The following is a 20,612-nucleotide window of genomic DNA, read 5'->3' as shown; positions in this document are numbered from 1 at the left end:
GAGCAAGCAGGACCTCAATCTTTACACTCCTTTCAAGATGTTTTTATCTGTTGAGGATCCAACAGCAGCTGATAGACTTTTCTCCTTTGGATTTGTGCCAGCAGTCTATCACCTGTCCTTCCTCAAGGCGATGCAAATTCACTTCTCCCTGCCCCGCTGAAGGCACTTCCATTTCAAGGGGATCTGAGTCGGTACAGATGGAAAGTCAGAGGATAGTGGCCACAAGAAGCGTCCGGGCTTGGACAGCACCAAGCGACTGAATTGCAGGAGTTCAAGAAATTGCAACATGCTGAGCTGCTCTGCTGCTCGAAGGCAATGGGCCATGTCTCCAAGTACTCTTCCATGCTCCTTGCCTCAATGCTGAATGGTTCCATCGTTAGCACACGAGCACTTACCAACCATTCACCTCCACATGTCACACATCCCACGCATGGCCAAGCCCTGAATATGGGCAGAAGCACATTTTATTGAATGCACATTTGCCAATTTGCAAGCTGGAGAATGTTACAGCAGGTTCTCCTGGAGCATGTCTAATGTTATTTCCAGACAGCAATGTGTTTTTCCTGCTCCTGCAAGGAGTGACATCGCTTTAAATAGCTAAGACAGACACTTTTTGAGACATTTGCTGGAAATGAGGCAGAATGCTTAGGGGCACCGGGGAGTGGAGTAGGCCAAGCCGGGCACTGCAGGCTGGGATTTGCAGTCCTTCGGGCATCACAGCACGGCTTCTGCCTCCACCAAGTCACAGCTGACTTTTACCCCACACGCAAAAACTCACAGCCAGGGCACCTCCCAGCACCAGGTGATGATGTCCAGGAGGTAGCTGGAGGTCACTGTGGCCAATTTTGTCCATCCACAGCAGATACCATTGCGAGCCAGCCTCACCCAGGCAGTATGTCTATGTGCCATGCCAGGAGAAGGGAGGCAGCAGAGCCCAACGAAGCCCAGATGCTTCATTCCCAAATTCTTGAGACTCAATTCCTCCAGACCCAGCCCAGGGTCCAGCTCCTTTATCCAGCTGCTGGCTTCCTCAACAGGCAGCTTTCCTGCCCCAAATATTTTCCTTGGCATATCCCCAGTGGACAGGAGTTTGCGGGGCCATGTCGTAGCCCTTCCCACCCATACAGAGTAGGAGCATTGAGGAGCAATTGAAAGCAGTGTTTTTCTTCAAATAACTGATTGCTACATAATTAGCTCTTTTGTTCCAGATACACAAACTCAGCTAGCTAATTATAGGCCACCTTGCCAATGGTTTCTCAGTTCTCTATGGGTCTTGTTGCTGGGAGGCACATTAAGCAGCAAGCAAGAAAGGAAAGCTAGAAAACTGCACAGAACTAAATTAAAAAAAAAATCCTCTCGAGTTGTCAGTGAGAGCTTTCATTTTATGAGCAGCCACAACAACCAGTGCTTCCATTATGCCTCGCTGATTTGTCAGGCTGTAGGCATAAAGATCAGGAATGCTGCAATCCGAATGACTCTTTTCATGAGCTTTGCACACATAACAAAGACAGAGTTAAAAAAAGAAGAAAAAGAAAATCAAAGCAAGCAATGCTATCCAGCTGTGGTCTATGAAAGTACTTTCAGTTATTGAACTGTGCCGTATTTATCTCAGAGTTAGTGGGCAGGGTTTTTTTGTCCCCCTCCCCTCCCCCTCCTCCAATGAGATGGAAGTTGTTTGTTTTTTTTTTTTTTCCCCCGCTCCCTTCCTTAGCTAACTCTCCATCCAGCAGGGTGTCAAGAAAAGCTTCACAGAGAGCAGATGATGCAGAAATGCACCACAACAAGGAAGGGAAGCATTGCAACAGGGAGAGCAGAAAAACCTGAGCTTTTTCAACCACACCAACAGCCCAGCCCCTTCCCCACCTTCCTCAGGGAGCAGTGAAGTGCCAGGCATGTTGGCCAGGGTACGAGAGGCCATGACATCCCACCATTTCACCATCCTGTGGTGAAAACAGCAGTTTGTCATCCAGAGAGTGGGCTTCGCCCCCAGCCAAGCAGAACTGGTGGCACAAAGGGGACAGAGCCCCTGCCTGGGAGCAGGAGCTGCCAGCTCCTGCACTGAGCCATACTTTGTACGCCAGAGGTGGTCTTGGTTAGGTTTCACATAAATGTGCACGTGTCTGGAGAAGATGAATTTTATCTGACTATAACCCAGAATGGTCGCTGGTAGAAGTCGCTTTTTTGCTTTGGTTTTTAGTGGAAAGTCACTCTTAGGCTGATTTATTATCATTACTAATTTTTTTTTTTTTGGAGTTCTATAATTTAGGGTGAAATCCCCAAATTAAAGGCACTCTTTTTTTTTTTTTTTCTTTAAAAATAAGAAGAAACTTTTTAGGGGAGTTTTTTTTTTTCCCCTCCTTTTTCAGAAAAACAAAGAAAATGTGGTTTCCTTTTTTTTTTTTTTTTTTTTTCTCCACAGAAAGAACACACTTTCCACTGAAAAGTGGCTTGGGTAAAAAGTTATTGCTTTGTACGAATGTCAGTGCCTCCAGATCCAGCAGGAAGCAGCACACCTCAGTGACAGCAGCTCCTTGACTGCTTCAGAAAAGCCCTTGGTTCAGAAAAACCTGTTTTCTTCAGAAAACAATCGCAAAAAAAGCCACCCACAGCCAAGGGCACCAATTGAAAAAGGTTTCATTACAGCTTTGCTGAAAACTTCTTTACTCCAGGCCTCAGAACAAGAGGTCTTCAAGTATAACTGCTTTAACTTGAATGTGCTCTTCAGACCAAGAACCAATTGCATACACGTTTGGCCACTGGAAAATGAGATTATTAAAGATTTATGCATTCAGAAAAGCACTGTACAAAGAAAAAATGAACTTTTGGGAGGGTGGCAAAACTACTTAGATGCATCTGATTTTAAATGAAGTTCTTAATGAAGAATTCTTGCCTTTGGTTGTATCTCTAAGCATTTTTATTTTATTTTAAGGCTCCTTTTACGCCTGTTATTTAAAAGACTTCCCTTGAAGGAATATAAAAGCAGCACTTCTCCTTCATCTAAATTCACAGGACAGAAAAAAAATTAATTCCTCAGTCATTGTCTCTTCGACTCAATCTAATTTTCCTCCAACAACAAGGCTGCCTGATAAGACTTCTTTCCTGCATTGTTTGTCTGCTCCTGATTCCTGATGAGCAAAGACTTCTTTTAGTCTTCTGGGCTCCTGCTATGGGCTCCACCAGGGCCAGGCTGCACGATGACTGCTTGGGTCACCAAGTCAAGTGCCGCTGGACCGGCCTCCTTCCTGCCGACTTTTGCAATTTCAACACAAATGGCTTAGTGTTTGAAGTGCTCCCGTGTTGTTGCAGAGGTCTGAAAGCTTCAGCTCCTAGTGTAATAGTTATGTGACAATTTACTCTTTCATCTTCCAAAAAGAAAAAAGCTTCCCAAAAAAGCATACATAGCAGAGAGCGTGCAGAGACTAGCACAACTGTAGTGCTGCAGTACTTTCTATGTCTGGAAGTGTTGCAACAGGAATAAAAAGTCAGTGAAAAAAAACAGTCTTAATTACAAAATCCAATATTTCACAACATAAAAATAACTAAAATGATCTGAGACAGAATAATTCACTCCTTGCTTATCTAGGCAGTGCTGTATCTGATTAGAACTAAATATATGCAGGGGGAAAGATTTCACAAGCATTTGCTTGCTTCTGAAAGCAGGTGGCTTTTTGGCTCCTTCCTGCTTTTTCACCACAAATATCCACCCAATCCAAGTGGAAGAAAGCAAATACCTCAGAGCAAGCTGAATTCAAGGTAGTCAGAGCTCTACCAAAACCACCTTTTGTTGACTTTTGAAAAAGCTGCAGTGGCCATTACCTGGACTTAATTTAAGAGAGGCACCAGTACTTGTGATCTCAAATCACACGCTCAGCTCTGAAATTTGCAGTCAGCATGAGGCAAACCAGTCAGACCATGAGAAGAGAGTCAGGGAGCGCAATGCCTGTCTGCATTTCATGATCTGTTACCCATTGTCAGCAAACAGAAGACTGCTGAATTAAGCAAGGGCAAAAAAAAAAAAGTAATTCCTTCCATTGTGATCATTGTAATTTGCTCTCTGTTCTGTACCTTACCTGCCACCAGTTGAGTTGAGGCTCCTTGTGGGGGTGTCTGGGGGCTGAAGGGAGCTTGTAGCCTTCACTTGCAAATTCAATGCCCCAGTTCCCAAGATCAACAAAAATGCAGGCAAATTTACTGGGCTACTGCTTCAGGCACCACCCTTTATCTTGGATTTCCTTCCGTTTATGGATTACTTTTCCTCAGAACACAGATGCTATCTGAATGTGGCTTTCTGCAGTTTTGAAAATGTAAATTTATTCTGTATTTCCAAAGTTGTGAGCTCCTCTTATCTGTATGTTACAGTTATCAGAATAAATACTAGTAGACAAGTCCTTGGAGAGATCCTGTAAGTACTTCAGCCAGTGGCTAATCCAGGCGAGGAATTTCAAAACCTGGATTATTCTTGTATTAATTGCAAGAGATAACCAAGGCCTCATAAGCACAGAGGGGTGGGGAGAGCCTGGGAAGATGACAGGGGGCTTCCTCCTGGGAAAGCAAAGCACCAGTAGAAGAAAAGGCTTCCTCAGGAGTCGAATGGAAGATGTGACATCCAGCATCAGAGCTTGAAGCGAAGGCAAAGATTTTACAGGGCATTTCTGTGGTAGTCGGGCGTCTGCGTCTCAAGTAGCAACACTGCAGTTCCCTCAAAGCCCACCACACGTGTTCCTCAAAGCTTTGCCCTTCCCTAACCTGGTTCTCACCTTCACACCACACAGCTTCCAGCAGGACCCCCCACCTCAGAAACTCCCCTCAGACATCGGAGGCCCCCAGCAGCTCATCCCTGCGCCACCACCCAGTCTGCATCAAGCAGCCTCAGCTTCCAAAACATAAAACCATGCCCTAAACCAGTTGCTCCCTTCAGTGGAAGGGGCAGTGATGCCCTTCCCATTGGTGGGGGAGAAGCCACGAGGGACAGCCCTGAGCAGGATGCTCCATCCCCCAGAGCTGCGTGCAGCAGAGACCCCTCAGGCCTCATGGCGGTGGGTGCTGCATCTGCTGGCTGCAGCGCTCCAAATTAGACCTGTTGGTGTTTCAGCACTGGAAAAGGACTCTGCAGAAGTGAGCAGGGGCCTTCTGCAATCACCTCTTCCCCAGGCTGCACCCCTACACGCTGACACATGCATCAGTGCCTTTGCCACCATACTGCGGCCTCCCCGGCCCACCTGACATAGCTGGAAGAGCTGTGATGCCGGCGGGCACAGCCCTGTCAGAGGCATTTTCCTTCTCCCCCTTACATAGCAGGGGGGGACTGGGATCACTTCGAGCAAAATGAGCATTCTCTTTACATTTAATCAGCCTGGTATGTTAATTAAATATGACTTGATTGTAAAGGACATTAATTGAGATTTAAAACAGATACATTTAGGCGTCCATGTAATTAACTCTAAATAACAGAGGCAATAAATGTGAAAGCTTATTAATACAATAACCTTGCAAGGATCATTCGGATATTTCCTCCCCACACCCACACAGCTGCACAGCACTGGCTATCACACGTTACATACCAATTAACATCCTTTCAGAAGACGACACGCGTTTTCAATTAGCTGGTCTCTCACTTGCCGGCTCTGACAGCAGATCTACCTCTGAGCAGAGCCTGTCCCCCTCCGATACCCCTTGCGGCTGAGCTCTTTGCATCTCCTGACGCTCCCTACTTCCATGTTAGCTCTGCTCTTTTGATCTGCGTAATTTGTGAAAGAGTTCTACCACCAAGCTTCTTCATAAATGCAGCAGTGAACATCATCAGCTTGGGAACAGGTAGAGAGGCCTTTGATTACTCGATCCAGACTTGGTGTTCAAACAACTAGTTTTTTTTCCTTTGCCTTTCTGTAGACAATAAATTATTCAGGGCATTCCGGCCTGCATCAATTTTTTCTGTTTTGCCGAATGGTCCCCAAAAGGGCAGAACTGCAGAAGCAAAGTCTGCATGCAACAGGAAACACACACACAGCACTTAGAGGCTTCTTTTTGAAGCAGCAACCTTTTTCCTTGTTTCTATCAATATCTTTTTCCCACATGGAAGTCCCCCTTTGAAATAAAATTGTACATGTGGCCCTTTGGGTCTAATTATCAGATCCTCAGCTGGATGTTATCTTTTACAGAGGTTGAAAAGGGGGAAAAACGCTAAGTCAAGCCAGTGTATTAACACTTTTCAAAATACATACATCGTTTATCTACCACAGAGATGAGGTTTTGAAGCCTTGTTAATGAATACTAGCCCTTCCAGCTTACTATTAAGGAGCACTGCTTCCACTGGAATTGAAGGAAATTGATAATTGGAAAAGTGGATTTCCCATCCCACAACAGCTTTAAAGATTTCCAAGACTCTTACTTTGAAGAGGGAAAAAAAAGGCGAAAAATCTATAAATTTTTATGACTCGATCCTCCAAAAATCACAATGTTTATATTGGCTCGCAGAACTTCTGAGCATTCCCTAGGTATATCATTTTAATATTTGTTAACATAAAAGATTATTTCTAAAAGCAAATTGTATTCAAATAAGAAATATTCAAGTACCCACATTTTCAATACTGCACGCAAAGGAAACACTCTGATTTCCCCGGGGTCTTGGTGGGAGCTGGGACAGCCCCATGGAGACGTGGAGCTGGGCAGGAGGTGAGGGAGGGCTGGCTCACACAGTACATGCACAGCACACTCTTCCACAGCTCCAGTGCTCAGAAGCATGTGCCTGTCCCAAGTGATGCTTGCAAATGCCATTATTCTACTGTGTTTTACAGATGGAGCACGAGCAGACTGAGGCCATAATCGTGCACACTCTGAGCCAGCACGAGCCAACACCGCTGCCAAACCCCAGGATGCATTCCCACCCCTGCAACACTTCAGTTTAGCAAAGTTAGCGCCAGGGCTGCAAGACTATTTCCCTCTCTCTCCATTTCTTTCCTTGCAGCACAGCTGTGTTGAAGCCTATCACTCTGAGCCAATTCTGCAGAGATTTATTCATTTAAACTAAGACTGAATGAAAATCAACCAAACAACCAGAAAGCAAGCAAAAACTGCAGACACACTAAGACACGGATCTCTCCACCTCAAAGCCTTCACTGCCTTAAATTGAGTTTGATTAGAAAAATAATCAAGATGTTACAATGAAAAAATTAGGTGTAGATATTTCCAGAAACTTTTCCCTTATTAAAAAAAAAATAAAAGGCAAGACGGTAGGACTTAGCCCAATATCACCAATACACTTGTTTCCTCCAAAATTTATGTTTGATGTCAACTTACTGTTTGCTGGGTTTTGTGGGAAGATTCTGTTCTGCTGCCTCCCTGCGCTGACAAACATCCCATTGTTCCTGCAGACGGTGGCCTTTTCCTGCGTCGTGCCTACACAGCGTAGGTCTCAGCCTCTCGTTAACTGTAGCGTTAAGACATCTGCCCATGCGAGCACATCCTTACTGTTCATTTTTACATTGGTTTTGTTGTGTTACACTTTGCCTTGAGCTCCTGACTCCACCACTTGCACTCTAAACAAGGCATATCTTCCACCCAGGAGCAATTAGCCAGGCAGGTGCAGGCTGCAGGAAGCCAAGAGCAGCAGCCCAATGTCTGCCAGCAGCCTCTTAGCCTGGGAAGCCCTGGGCATCATTCACCTGGCTCTGGCATGCTCCAGTCATCCAAGTGTCCTTCTGGGCCTGGAACAGATCGCGGCAGACCAAGCACCTCTCCACATCCTCAGGGAAGCCCTGAGCTCATCAGCCAGCCTTAGGTGGAGGAGTTTAAAGTCAACAACAAGTACAGCACGGTGGCTAAAAGCTCCTCTTTCAACTTGCAGTCATGTGCTCTTCTCTTCCCTCCCCTTCCATTTGGCACCAAGGCTCCTTGGCATAAGAGGTACATTTGCACTTGGTGGGGAGCGTTGGCCCGACAGCCATTCCATCTGGCCTGGCTTATTAGGGAAGATGCACCTGTCTTGCTCCCCTGAATTGCAGGATGTCTTTGGCTGGTCTGGGAACTCATCAATCCACCTGGAATACAAAACACCAGTATCAGCTCGGTGCACTGGATCAAAAATGAGAAAGCCTGAGGAGTGCTTTGGATGGTATCACAAAACAAATTTATAGCTATTTCTTATTACCATCCAATCTAACTTATTTTAGACCTTTTTCCCCCTTTTTGATATGAGAGAAGCTAAGATTGTGTTCTAACTTCAACAACAAAAAGCTTTAGAAAGACCAATACCTATTTAGAAGAAAAGCTACAAAGGTGTTTGGAGGTTCAATAGGTTAAAATAACTCCACTTCCACAGCAGGTGATGACAAGATCCTTATTATTGATTTTTAAGGACAGCAAGTGTTCCATCACCACCTCCCAAAACCTTTTAGGTCTGTTAAGCTCAGCCACAGCATTGTTTAACAAAAGCACAGTCCCAGTCTGGTTGCTCAGGCTTTTAGTCCAGGGACAGGAACACCAAAGATTCAGCTCTTCGCAGACAACTTGGGTATTTCCATTGAGAGCAGTATCAGCTGATTTCCTAAACTGAGTGAAAATATCTATTCTACAGAGCAATTACCTACTTGTCTAACTTTGATTTTAATTGAAGACTGAGAATTTTAAACCAGGAAAGACACCCTTCAGCAAAGGGAACTGCATTAGTACAAGACAGTTCTTGCTTTTCAACACTGCTGCAGCTTCATGCCACATTCCCCCTCCGGCCCCACCAGATAAGATCTTTTGAGTCTCATTTCTAGCACAGAATAAAAGAGTCCAGTGATTAGCACTTACACCAGAGCAACTCCAGTTCACTGGGATTTTAACTCAATCCAAGGCTAAGTGACCCGTTATTAGCTATTTTGGGAAGTGCTCCTACTCCAAATCACACAGCTTTGCATCTGGGGAGTCTTCCTGATGAAAATGGTACAATACTTGAAGAATTCATTTCAAAAGATTTGGTGTTACAGTTTGGCAGATGTGTTGGAAAATGCCTGACGACTCAAGTACAGCATGGTCCACAGAAGCCACACGCTTCCCTCCCCTCTCATTAAAATGGTGCAAAGAGAAAGAAATCTTCAATCTTCTCATACAGCCTTTTCTGAGCCAGCTGGAGAGAAGGGAAATCAGTCAAACCTCTGTCAAGAAATGGGTTGAAATTGGTGCCTGATTTCCAGATTTATTTCCTTCTCTCCTCAACTGCATCCAAATTTGCATATCAGGGGAGATCATTTTTCCTGCTCCCAGCCTTGGAGGAGCAGGCAGGTGTGGGCTAATCAAACACCATTGAGCTTTAGAGCTAAAGGACGCTATTGCTGCAGGCTGTGCAGTGTGATGCTCTGCCTCCACCTCCCAGCCATCCGTTGCCTTCCCCATCCTGTCATCTGTGCGTATCGATCCATATCTGAACCTGCCACTGCATTAGGGCTCACCCGTCCAACCCTGCAGCTGAGCAAGAGCAGTCATCTTCAGGTGGTCCATAGCTCTGATACCCTCAGAGATTCAGACCCTTGCAGCAACCCTTTTACCCCTGTGGTTTTCAGGTCCAAGTCTAGAAGCCTTCAGGATTCATGGTGAAGGGTTTATTATAGCTGGTTTTAAAATAACTGCATATAGCATGATATTGTCTATAGAGCTGACACCAATAGCCAGCACTGCTGGAAAGATACATGAAGAGAAGGGAGGGGTCACATCATGTACAACAACATATATACATGTAGTTATATATATTATATGTATTTAGTTATTATATTGTTATATATAATACATGGTTTCCTTCTTCTACCCCCCAAACTGCCCAACTGTCGATACAAATCAGGAAATCAGCATGCTTCATCACGGGTTAAAAAGAAGGGCCATGCAGCTTTTGAAGTTAGATATGCTCTTTCCAAAGTTTAAAAAGGCCAAATAGAAATATAGAGTAAGAAAAGGGCCCCAAGTCAATGCAGAGGAATCGCTGTGAATTCAGATACGTCAATACAGAGCCTCAGCAGAGGAGCCTGGCTCTTGTTTGTGCTGCTCATTGCTTGGTCCCCAAAGGCACGCTGGTGCATGTTCTCTGCTTCTAGAGCCCAGAGAAACTGAGGCAGAGGGAGGGGAGGAATCTGCCTGCAGCCCCTCAGCAGAGAGCAAAGGCAGCAAGAGAACCTAGGGCCCTTACATCAATGTGTCCCTTAGGTCAGCCAGGACACTGAGAAGTGGAATTGGCCACAGGACACTTACTGGTTGGTGATGGATGAGGAACAATTGACTTGCTTTCCCACCATCCCCAAACAGAGGCTGTGCAAAGCTCTGCCAGCCCCCAGGCAGGTGTTGATGGCTCTGGAAGGAGATGTAGCAGGAGGGGATGGGTGTGCCAGGAGTCACAGCACCATCCCTAACTCAGCACTCTGCTCACCAAACCCCAGCACGTGGCAACTGAGCCGGCCAGACTGGGTTTTGTGAGCACTGTGCAGGCATCCAAGAAGAAATAAGTGGAGCAGCAGCTTCAAGTGGTGAATTGGCAATGAATGAGAATGGCTTAACGTGGAGGATCTTATCAGAGACATGGAAAACATTCTTCAAAGGCTCCCAGAGAGTCAAATTACTTTGGAAAATGATGCCACTAAGACTGGAGGAAGAGGGCACTAAACCACATCCTATTACATCCTGTGTCCTGTCTCTGCAGCATAGATCTGTGGAGTCTCCTTCTCTGGAGATATTCAAAACCTGCCTGGACGTGATGCTGTGCAACCTGCTGTGGGTGACCCTGCTCGGCACAGGGACTGGACTAGATGATCTCCAGAGGTCCCCTCCAAACTCAACCATTCTGTGATTGCATGACCCAGCACACTGAATTTGAGAGGAAAGCCCCAGGATTTTGTTACCACAATAAGCCTGCTGCCAACCTTATTCTAAAGCTCCCAGGTTTGCAGGGGGTAAGGAGACTGCATGTTTGGGTGCCCTGTTTAAATCCAGAGAACTGGCTGATGCTGCGTGGTACCGCACGAACCAACTTCACCTGTCAGTCCTGCTGCTGCTGCTGCTCAGGGATACACACAATACAAGCAGGAAGGCAAAAAAAAAAAAAAAAAAAAGAGCCTATCTCCAAAACCTGACAGCAATGCTCCTTTTGCTAGACACAGCTCAGAGCTTTGTGTTGTGAGTGTTTGTGCTCTGAAAGCACAAACCTGAGGATTATTGGGTCTCCTTTGCTAGCTGATTGCCAGAACGATGATGTCCTAAGCCTGCATATGCCAACAAGGGCCAGGAGGACAACTGCTAACACCAACACGATTCCTCCCACCCCTTGGCAGCCCCAAAGGGGCTTTGAACCACGCTCCAAGTGCCACTGCCCTCAGGATGCCCAGACCCCAATTCCAGGGATCCCAGCAGACTCAGCCTGCTGCTTACAGCACCTCAAGCACTCAGTGCTGCTATATTTACTCACACATGGCCAGGTGCTTGCAGAATAGATGCTATCATTGCTGTTCAAGCTCCTAGATAACTACTCCAGTAGGACAATCGGTGTACAAGCAATTCTGATGAGGCCGTTAGATACACTGCCATCAGTGCTAATCAACACGACTGGAGTTGTTGAATGTACTTGCAAAGTGCTCCCGTCAGCTCCACGAAATAACGCAAAACCCATGTTGCCTTATAATTTCCCTTGCAAATTTATCACATCCGGTGAAGGTATGAATTCCCTATTATGTCCAAAAGCTGTCAAAAAAAAGGGCCTATTTTCTGCTTAACCATAAGCTGTGATGATGGGTATTGCGACAGCTCATTTTCTATAACGAGCTCATCACTGTAAAATAGCATTAGAGATACGGCAAAACACAGGAATTGAGCTGCTCTGCAACGTTTCAGCCTTGTTAGCACCACCTCACACCAGCAGCCAGCTCCATGGTCACTGCTAGCCCAGCAGACCCGTTAGCAGCAACGGTGCCCGAAGAGATGGGACAGCACTTTGGGTGGAAGCTCATCCCGTGTTTGAAGAGGCACAGAAACATCCCAGCAAGCACTTCTGATGAGCGTGGTTGTGCAGCATTGTGACTATGTGAAGCACAGGCTGCTGGCAGAGCAGGATGCAAGGCAGGTGCAGCACCTGGAGCAGACCACGCATTGCCAGAACTGCTCGGGTACATGGTTTGTGGGCCCACCTGCACACTCCTTTAAATGGCACGGCAAACTTAGGGCCTCTTTCTGTTCTCTTTGACTAAAAGGATTAATTAAACAACTCATGGCTCTTTGGCTGGGAACACGGACTCTCTTTTTTCCCCAGTGGGTTTCTGATTCAGTTCAAGTGTGTCCCTGTAACTACCAGAGCTCTACTGGGTATCAGTGGTGATGTGGACAAATCCCTACATGTGCTGCCCTCATCTCTGGGGGTTTGGATACAAGCCCAGCAACTTCATCTCAGGATTGAGGGCTCTGGAGGGCACTGCTCAGCTGGTTGGGGCAAAAGGCAGCAGGACTTGCTTTGCATGTGCTGAGGCTTGCCCTCTGTTGCAGGAGCTCAGCATGCTCAGAGTCCAAGGAGTGCTCTGCACAGGTTAAAGGACACAGCTCCAGGAGCAAGGACAACCTCGTCTGCAGTGGGGCTTCTCTGCACTAACGCAGTGCTGGTCATCAACAGCAACACACCAGAGACATGAAACCAAAATCCACCTTTCACCAGGCTGAGGAACTACCTTCTGCACTTACACCCCACTCCATCACCCCACCCAACTAACACACAGAGCTCTTGCAGACCTGGGCCGTCTGCAGGGAGCAGACAGCCCACAAGTCCAAACACAGATGGTTTTTCCTACATCATCTCTTTGGCTTCAGACATGCAAGCATAAAAACCACACAGAGAGCCTGCCAAATGGCACGATTCAAATCCTCTTCCCTTCCAACCTCCATTAGGTCTCAGCAGTCATCCCCCACAGCCTTCAGACCATTACAGGCTACTTGATTACGTGTCAATGATGCCAAGAGCGCACCCCAACCCCAACAGCCTGCAGCACAGCCAAGCCCTTACAGCCCACAAGAAGAAACTAGATTCTGATCCACAGAAGCCTGCAAACACCCTTCTCATCTGTATTGGCTGCAGGCATCTCTGAACACAGAGGTGCCCCCCAGTTCCCTGGGGGATTCTCACCGCAGGAGGAAAGGCTCTTCATCTTTGGGAGACAAACCATTCCGGGCAGCACAGTTCAGATATGCAGATATTTTACTGTGGCTGTATTTTATAGTATGGCCATAAAGGCAATAAAACAAAAGGTTAATACTAGCAAGTTCATAAATTTAGTAGTCAAGGATTAGTACACTCTTGTTCGTCTTCTCTCACTTTATTGAAGTTTTGGATACAAAGGTTTAGATTTGCCCTTGCACCAAGTTTGAGGCAGCAGAAAGAGCCAGGCAAGGTAGTTAAACAGTTTCTCAATCAAAACAATAATTGGGGAGTTTTATAGTAATTCCTCATTTCTGTGTCACAGACCAGTGCTTGTCCTCAGCAGGCTGCGGTGACACGTCCCCTTCTAAAGCTAGCAGAGAGGTTACAGCCTGCAGCCACCACCTCACCTACCAGAAAGGATTTATCTGAATGCTTGCATGGCCAGAGAGAATCCCAGCTGGATTCCCCTGAGCCAGCCTCCTGCAGTGCCCAGAGCTCAGCAGGTTGACTCCACGCCAATAGAGGCGAGCACTCCGCCTTTTCCACTTACTCTCATGGGCACACATAGCTTACACTAAAGTTTCAAAACCCCTACTGGTCAATCTTCCACAGGGATGTCCAAGAATAGTTTCATGTTCAACAAATAAGGCTCTTGGTTCCTGTAGTTATGACTTACCCCAAAGGGCACAGAAAGCACACTTACAGGAGGCACTTAGTGTGTATCGCCTCCCTGTACCTCCACACAAATCCATAGGCAGTGAGAACAATCCAGTCCTCCCAGGGAGATCCCAATGGCTAGAAATTGCAACTTTAGTAAATTGAGAAACCATTTCATCCTAGATCTTCCACCCTTCCCTGAATGCCTGGAGAAGCCCAGGAGGGCTTTTGTCAGCCACAGGATTTCACAGCACAAGGCATACACCAGCCCACTTGCCTGCAATGGGACTGCTGTCAGCAGGACAATGTCCATGTGCTCCTGCAGTGGTGCCTATGTGAGAAATGCCTGCAAAGCAAGTGGATGCCTGAACTAAAGAAATCATCAACTCATGTACTGATACAAACATCCAAGGCAGCTAACCCATAGCATGCTCCCTGCTTTGCCTTTGGTCTGAGCCAGGAGCTCACAGCTTGTGGGGCAATGCTGGGGCACAGAACACCAAGGCCAATGTCAAGGGACAGTTCCCAAAAGCCAGACAGGACAACACTCCTCCTGAGGATGAAAGGCTCCCTGTCTTCTGGGGGGAAAGACTTTTAGTGGTGTGGATGTGAGCTGTGCTGTACCATTTCATGTCAGAGCCAGAGAAGCCATCCTGGTGCGCTTTATCTACCATTACATACCTGCTCTCCTCAAAGACCCTTAGGAATCATAATAAATTCTGTTAAAAGGAGATACCTTTAAGAAGTTATTAAGATTATTTGAGGGAAAATTATTTATACTATATCTCAGGAGATTTACAGCCCATTCTGCCTCTCAACATACCCCCATTGTTTTTCCAATAGTCACTGCAAATATTTTATCTTGAGCCAAGATTAGCACTGTGCCATTTACTATTCTTATTACAATCTCCATGAGAACAAGCCCTCCACATCTTTAATGCCACCTGTAGTCAGTGACTTATAGTTATGTTCCTGTGCTGTGCTACTTTGATCTCTTCAGTATTTGGTTGGTTTTATGGGGCTGCCTCTTCTGTTTTCTCTCCATTTACAGCCTCACTAATCTGTGAGAAAGGAGCAGAATAGGCAATCAATCAAATTGCAAAATACTGAAAAGGACAAAACAGTGTGGCGCAAGAACTCTGCTTCCAACTGAACTGACATAATTAGTTCCCAGGGGTATGAAAAGCATTTCCTCTCCCAAGTGATGTGAGCTTCCTTCCAGAAGCCTTGTAATATACATGTCAGAAGATGTCACGTAATGCTACTCCCTGGGGTTTGACAACCTCACCGAGTCCAGGTCTCCCCTAACAGGGTTTATTAAGTCAAGAAAAGAAACAGCAGAATGAGCAGATAATGCTGCACAGGGTTAACCAAACCGTGTTTTAAATATGTTGATTTAACAAGCACTGGACAGGACAGCACATTTTGTACCAGATGTCTCCTACCCGACTGATATAACGACAGAATTGTCTGCTGCAGAGCCTGCTACAGGGCAGATCCCCAGGCAGGGTCATCCACGGTAAACAGGCACAATGAAGGATGTATGCAAGCCACATGGAAGCCACTGTTTTGGTACTAAACTACAGTTATTTCCCTTTCTAAGCAATTCCTCTCTGATGGGATCCCACTTCAGACACTAGTAAAGATGCTTTTCTAAGCAACCTGAGGCTATGCAAGCAGCATCCTCCATGGGAGGGCTTGCACACTGGCCGTTTGCATCATTTTGCTGCTGGCTATTACTTACTTATGCTCCTTGTGGTGCACACACAGACAGCCTCTAGTTGCCAACTGCATATGTGCAAGGACCTCCACAGAACTAGAAAGATGCAGAATGGTTTGTTTTTATAAACCACTAGACATGCAGGTGCATGGGCTTTTTGTTCGTCTGCAGACCCAGATCAGGTTTTGTGCAAAGAAATTAGCTACCTGGCATGAGGTTCCATCTTCAAAACTTCTTCCCCAGACCCCAAACCAAAAGCCAGGGTATGAATCTTGATAAAATGAAACTAGTTGAGACAAAAGAGAACGAGGTAGTACAGGACATAAGGAGGATTGTCCGAGAGTTATGTCCTTAAGTTAGCCTTGAAACAGTGCTGCACAGACTTTCTGTTAGAAAGCTAAATGTTCCTGGGAACAATTGATTTAAAATGAGTGAGGTGGCTGGGAGGATTGGTCAGTAATTTTAGAACTAAAATTGTGATTAAAAACACTTCACCACCAAAAGTTCCGAAGCAGATTGCCTGATCGTGATTAATATGATACTACAGGACTCAGCTGCACAGAAGAATGGCAGAGACCAAACTTGAGTTAAATTCTTATCAAGTGAAATGTATCCAGTGTAATCTGATAGGTCTTAAAAGGTTAATGTAAGCTAAATCAATGCTGCCTCCATCCAGATAAGGTGTGGGAAATTGTCCTTGAGTGCGAATGTTCACAAGTCTGCAGATGAGGGTAATAAAGGGCTTTCATCTTGTGCTAATCTTTGCCAAGTCCATTGCGATGCATGAAAAGTTGATAAGGAGACTGATTTATCAGCCAACACACATAACAGTGGCATAGGTAGGGTTTTAAAACATTTCATCTTCTTGGTTTACACTGGCAATCTTCATAAAAAAAAGCTAACACCTTTTTGACTATCAAAGATGCCGAACACAAGAGGCAGGTATCACAGCACCTTGCCTTGAAAGCTTCTTGCAGCAAAACCCTGGGGATGGGGAGAAACCTGTAAACCTGGCTCAACTGGTAAAATGGCATTTAAGAGCACTGTTCTCCTGGGATAAGGAGCTAAGTGGAAGCAGAGCCTCAGCGTGCACTTAAACTTCAAGCACATGGTTAAATCCCAGGGATCAAGGAGATTTCCAAGCTCTATTCAAATCCATCAGAGCTAAAGGGGTGCTTAGCTTCCATTCACGACTGAAAATACCTCTCTAAATTGACGGCAAAACTTAAAATGTAGGCTTAAATGCTCTTTTGGTGAGTCAAGTCAGGGACAGAAACCAGGAAAGCAATGAAGCCCTGACTCCAATTCGTGCCCAGACGGATGCAGCTTTCATTTTGGCCACACACTTCTGCTGCCTGTTTGTGGTTCTTCTCTTGACGCCTCTTGGTTTAGCCCAAACAGATGCACAAATAAAAATCTGCTCTAAAATCAGCTTGGACACACACTGACAGACATGTGCTGTGACACTTGCTTCCAGAACAATATTGATCCTGAAGTTCTGTATAAAATCCTACAACAGCAGATCTTGGAATCACAAAGACACAAAAAAGGGAAAAGCTCTTGAGCTGTACCAGCCCTCAGGCAACAGAGGATTTTCTCCTGTAATGCACTTTCTAACACTTCGCCCAGCTTAGGTTTAAAGACTCGAGTTCACTTGAAAACACCAGATCCAGCAGCTCAGCAGAGACCATGATGTCATTATGATTTGGTGGTAAGCGTACGCACAAAATGTGCAGATTTTAATTCATTTGGAGTTATCTCCGTCCATTACAGAGCTCAGCTTCCTCCCGTGTTTTCTGCTAAATCACAAAATTGCTCTTGCCAGCTATTTGCCAGCCTTTTCCTCTGCCCAAGCAGATGGTGCTAGGAGGGATGCACTCAGCATTAACTCCGCGTATTATTGTTACAGTTGATTAATACCTGAACACTCTGTAACAACATAAATTATGATTATGTATCTAAACAAGCAGTATGCGCACACAAAACTTACAGGAGATGTATTTTCCCAGAATGAGCTGTCAATTACCAAGTATTTATACATTATGTTTACACAGGCTTTTATAACCAACACTTGAAGCACTTTAAGTATTAAGTACTTAAAACTATCGATTCGATTAATTCAGCCAGCTTCATAAAACCCTCCTCTTCCACTTCTCCCTGGCTGCAGCTCCTATTTGCAGCCTCCCCCCCCCAGCCTCAGTCCTGCTCTCAGTGCACGGTGAAGCTGTGGGGTGAGAGGCTGGGGGCTCACCCTGCCAAGCACCACAGCAGCAATGCCCTAGTAATAATGCAAGAAAGCATGTGCCAACCTCCCCACGTCCTCCTCTCCTCCAGTCCGTGCTGCCTTCAGCAGATTTCAAGGCACGGGTGGGCGCTTTGTTCAGCGCACGACTCTCCCTCCTGCAGCACTGGTCTCTGAAGCCAGCATTGACCCACAAGGCCAAAAGCTGACCCGAAGCAGCTTCACACGCGTGGTTCTGAACAGCTGAAATAATTTGCTGCTTGCTATCAGGAGATGCTCGTGGGATGAAGAGCCTGAGGAGGGAAGCCCCGCTGTCCGAGCCTTTGGCCCCAACCCTCAACTCAGAAGCCGTGGGGTCTGGCTGTCTTTTATCCCTCCGAGCATGGGAACATACAAATTAGCTCATTTATGTCATCTCATTAGAATGCCCCTTTAGAAATGGGATCTGCATCTGTGATTTGTACAGTGCCTAGCACAGCAGACCCCAGGCGCTCAACCTCACTGAGGGAGCAGCCCAGCTCTCATCATCTGATGGAACAATTAACATCAATCCACTTCTCAGCTGTGGCTGCCTCCCCCTTCTTTAAATCAAGCCCGAGGTACCATGCTTTCCTGTCACCTGTGCTCTTCCCGTCAAATCATTATTTTATAGCCTGCAAAGAAGTTTGGCTCAGGAAAAAAGAGGCGAAAAGCAGCATCCCAGCTGCTCAGAGTGAGGGATAGAAGGCTAAGTAGTGGCAAGAAGGGCAGCCAAATCTCAGAATATTATTTAGGAGAGAGCAATAAATAACAAAGCCAACACTCATGCAGGCTGTAATGGGTTTTTATCACCAAAGAGTATGCATCTTAAAGAACCAGGGGCAGGGGGAGCCAGGTAACAAGTTCCAAACCCAGAGGCTCACGACACCCACTGCCTCCTGAAAAATGAGGCAGGGGAGGACAGGAGACAGCCTAAGAAGAGACGGATGATACAGATGGCTCTTTACTGTCCCAAACTCTCGACTAATAAAAAATCCCAGCAAATGGAAGCTAAATCTTGAAGGAATAAATCAATAGCATGGAGAAATAGAGAGCAGTGAAAAAAGGAGCCGCTGTGAAGGGCTGCTCCAGCCTTGACTCCTCCTGTTTTCCTTGATTTGAGGCTGGAGACGAGCAGGACAGGATGCTGGGGGAGCAGGGCCCCAGCACATCTGTGCCTAACAGGGAGGACATGAGGCTGTCCAGCACCAGGCTCTGGCCTCACACTGAGGTCAGCACTTTTCAGCCTCCTGTGCCTCTGGTCCCCATCTCCATGCTGGTATCACCCCGGCACAGTGAGCTCCTGGCCTCCAGCAGGGTGTTTCTAGGCTCTGGCACTTGTACCCCTTGGCACAGCGAGGAACAGGACCTGCCCAGCCTCTGTCTTACCCCCCTTACATTTCTTAATTCTGCATTCCCCACTATTTTCTTCTTGCAGAACAGCAGACTTGGAAGTTTTAAGATGTGGGCAGTGCTGTCTGATAAACCAAGCATTGTTTAGCATTTGATACAACCTTGGCAGTGGTTAGCAGTCACCCTGCAAGAAAAGCTTTTGCAAATGCAGCCAGCTTCAAATGAAAAGTGCAAATGCTATCCAACAGGGCAAGCTCCACACAGATCTAACAAGCCAGTCATTTGAAGAAACTGTTTATGAAAAAAGACTTTAAACTCTTAATTTGGTGCCACTGGCTAACAACCCCCCCTTGGCAGCTCTCCTCTGCATGGAATAACATTTGTTCCACAACTTTCCCACCCACTCAGTTTTTCTTGTGGTTTGAGTCAGTGGCAAGGCACAGATCACATCAGGATGCTTGGCAGCTCCCAAAGCTCTGCTTTTCATCCTGTGGCTTGGCCAGATAACTGCAGTCCTGACACAGAAATAACACCTTAACAATGTAGGACTAGACATCTGTCCATGGCAGAGCCACAGAAAACAGAGTCACAAAGGGGTTGTGATAGTGAAAGAAGCCTCACGTGTACCTGGGAAGGCTGCACTCACCCAGCAGCTCCTAGTTGCTCCAGGACACGTTTCATGGGACCAGGTGGATCTTGAGGAGGTAGAGGGATGAAACCATCAAGGTGGAGTAGTGCTGAGACCACCAAGTTTCTAAACTCCAGAATCCAGGTGCAAGGGCTCTCTGGATTTAGAGGTGCAGCCTGCAAGCACATGCTCCTTTGACACTAACAGCAGTAAGAACCCACACAACTCCAGGAACAGCCCCACAAGACCACACTGCCAGCCACACAGCTCCCTCACCACCCAGATTTCCACACGTTCTTTAATCGTACCAGAAAGAACAGGTAAAGCTGGACTCTAGCTACTTCCATTATCAAATCCTATTAAACAAGCTTAAGAAAAAGCACCTGAAGAACCACATTGCTCTGAGCAAGCACCTTCCTCTGGCTGCTGAAGGCTCTTTCATCCAGACAGGACTGGGCAGGTTTTAAGCTGCTGGTGGGAAAGCTCCCGCAGCTTTCCCCTCGCTGTAGGAGGCTCTGCCTCTGAGCAGAGTAGATTACAAGGGGTTGTCAGCAGGTGAATCCTCTGCAGGTAAACGAGAGGATTCAGCTGGCAAGCTTCATTCTGTAAGAGGCTAGAAACTATTTTTTACAGCTGAGCAGCGTTTGCTGTTGTATGGAGAAGTTTTACCTTACTGAGCCGTAAGTAAAGGCTGTTGAGGTGCAGCTGAAAGCCCATCAAATCCAGGGTATTCCAAAAGCACCATCTAGAAAATCGGAGCTTAAAGTGAGTCAAAAACTCTTCCTGTGATATCATGCTACCAGCCAAGATGTACTTTGGTGTGAATTTCTCGTTTTCTACACCAACTGCCGGA

At 46.2% G+C, this 20,612-nt stretch overlaps 1 long non-coding RNA gene across 2 annotated transcripts; it reads right to left on the bottom strand.

Annotated features, from left to right (window-relative positions):
* Positions 1–2,753: 2,753 nt before the first annotated feature.
* On the bottom strand, positions 2,754–20,344 carry LOC137843104 (uncharacterized). 2 transcript variants are annotated; one of them, XR_011089364.1, is made up of 3 exons: positions 20,143–20,344; positions 7,297–8,036; positions 2,754–5,979 (listed from the first exon to the last, which is right to left on the bottom strand). It is a non-coding gene; the product is annotated as an uncharacterized lncRNA (long non-coding RNA). The 2 variants fall into 2 exon arrangements; XR_011089363.1 differs by having other exon boundaries at positions 2,754–8,036.
* Positions 20,345–20,612: the final 268 nt, after the last annotated feature.

This window comes from Anas acuta, chromosome 21 (genome assembly GCF_963932015.1).
Source record: "Anas acuta chromosome 21, bAnaAcu1.1, whole genome shotgun sequence".
NCBI classification, from domain to species: Eukaryota; Metazoa; Chordata; class Aves; order Anseriformes; family Anatidae; genus Anas; species Anas acuta.
The sequence above is the reverse complement of the archived record's forward strand: the minus strand, read 5'-3'. Positions and strand labels throughout refer to the sequence as shown.